The sequence below is a fragment of the Elephantulus edwardii genome, unplaced genomic scaffold (assembly GCF_000299155.1).
Source record: "Elephantulus edwardii isolate Elephantulus edwardi_28Jun2011 unplaced genomic scaffold, EleEdw1.0 scaffold00225, whole genome shotgun sequence".
Taxonomy (NCBI): Eukaryota; Metazoa; Chordata; class Mammalia; order Macroscelidea; family Macroscelididae; genus Elephantulus; species Elephantulus edwardii.
In genome coordinates this window covers 2698289-2700500 of record NW_006399975.1, presented here as the reverse complement: position 1 = coordinate 2700500, position 2212 = coordinate 2698289, and the positions used below count along the sequence as shown (strand labels likewise).

At 40.3% G+C, this 2212-nt stretch overlaps 1 pseudogene; it reads right to left on the bottom strand.

The window, feature by feature from the left end:
- Positions 1 to 280: 280 nt before the first annotated feature.
- Positions 281 to 648, bottom strand: LOC102855860 (annotated as a pseudogene).
- Between the last annotated feature and the right edge of the window lie 1564 nt (positions 649 to 2212).

Below are 2212 nucleotides of genomic sequence, written 5' to 3'. Positions count from 1 at the left end.
AAGCTTCTAGTGGATTAGAACTCTGCCAGAGAGGTGTGGTCTTTGGGTTAACAGCACAATTTCCTATGAACTATGCCACCAGAGCTCCCTGCATCATCAAAGCTCTCAAGCTCGTTGCTGTTGAACTGATAACAACTCATAGCTGACCCTCCAGTAGGTTTTCAGAGGCTTTCAATCATTTGGGAGGGGATTGTCAGTCTTTCCCCCTCCCCCCACCATTGTTTATTTAATAAATACAGTTTCTAGAGCAAGATTAAGATACCATTGTCATTATTAAATCTTAGTCTTCAGAGAACATCATCTCCACAAGGCTGGCCTGAAAACACTCAGATTCCACCAGTTTTTGAGATATTTCATTTTTAAGTAGTGTAGGCACTGTGGTTACTTTCAGCTTTTTTCTGAAGTCATTGTTGGGATCTTTCCAGTAAGGTTTTTCTCCTACTTGGCAGTAGATGAAAATATATCCTTCATTAATATGCTTCAGGCCCACTTGAATGATTGGGTCAGCTTGCACATAGGGCACCAGCTTTTCCCTTCCGTGTACTTAGAACCCGTAAAGTAGGTGAAAATGGTCTTGCCATTGTGCTGCTCTACAGTCTGCTTGAATTCCTCTAAGCCCATCACAGGTACTTCCTCATAGCAGGCCATCTATACAAAAGGCCCCATGTAAGAAAAAGAAATAGCAAGACCCGCTGCCTGCAGCCCACCACCTGCCGCCCTGGGACAGGTCCCACAGGGACGGGCCAGATTATCAGTCTTTTTTTAAATTTTTGTTAATTATTATTTGTGTGTGTACCATCAAATCGGATCTGACTGGTACAGGAGGAGATTGCCCCTCCTTCTCCAGGAGAGGATCTGGTGGATTCAAACCATGTACCTCTATCAGTCTTTATTTTGCAGCTGCCTTTAGGTTGGCAATGCAACTATTTACCCACTAGACAACCAAAGCTCCATCCTAGCACCATCAGGGCATTTAGGACTAAAACCAAGGACTATAAACTTCATTAAAAAAAAGCTTGGAAGAACTCTAGAAGTCCTAATTCACAACGTAAACAGTCTTCCAAGCATTCTGGAAAATCTACAGCCAGGAAAGGGGACCTTCTAAGAATTAAATCCCTATGCACATGCAAAAAATTCTCCAAAAAAGGGAAGCCACAGATTGGGAAAAAATATTTGGAAATTACATGTCTGAAAAGAGACTTATATCTAGGATTTATAAAATACTCAAGCACCACAACAAGATAAAAGTAAATAACCCAATTGAAAAATAGGCATAGGATATGAACAGACACTTCACAAAGGAAGACATTCAGATGGCAAACAAACACATTAAGAAATGTTCAAAATCCCTAGCTCTAAGAGAGATGCAAATCAAAACAACTATGAGATATCATCTCACCCCAGTAAGAACAACAAAATTTACCAGAACAGCAAACATCAAGTGGGGCGAGGTTGTGGAGAAACCGGAACTTTTATTCACTGCTGGAGTGTAAAATGGTGTAATCGCTACGGAAGGCTGTATGGCACTTTCTCGAAAAGTTGTAAATAGAAATACCATTTGACCCAGCAATTCCACTACAGGGAATTCACCCTAAAGAAACCATAACTGCCACCTAAGCAGATATATGCACTCCCATGTTTATTGCTGCTTTGTTCACAATAGCAAAGAGTTGGAAACAACCCAAGTGCCCATCTACAAATGAATGGATCGAGCAGCTCTGGTATATTCATACAATGAAATGCTATGTAGCATTGAAAAACAAAGAAGTAATGAAATATGCAAAATGGATGACCCTGGAGAACATTATGCTGAGTGAAATATCTCAAGTCACAAAAAGGCAAATATTGCATAGGGCCACTGTTGTAAAACGGGACTGACATCAGAGTTGAGGGAAGACAGAAAAGGAGGGGACGAATGTTGTATATTGCATTGAAACAGATGAGGAAGAGAACTGTTTAAAAGGGATATATGAATGGGTATTCTTGTAATTACAGAAGTCCAGAGTGAAGGCTATATAATGGAGTGGACTTGCAAGGAGGGATTGCATAGCAATGAAAGAGTTTTTCTTTTCAAGAAGAATGAATGGGGGGAGGGGGTGGGCAGGGAGAAAAGTGCAACAATGAATGAATGGAAACCCAAAGTCTGTAAACGTTTATTAAAATTAATAAAAACTAAAGCAAAACAAAACATTTTAATGGCGATATAAGGCCC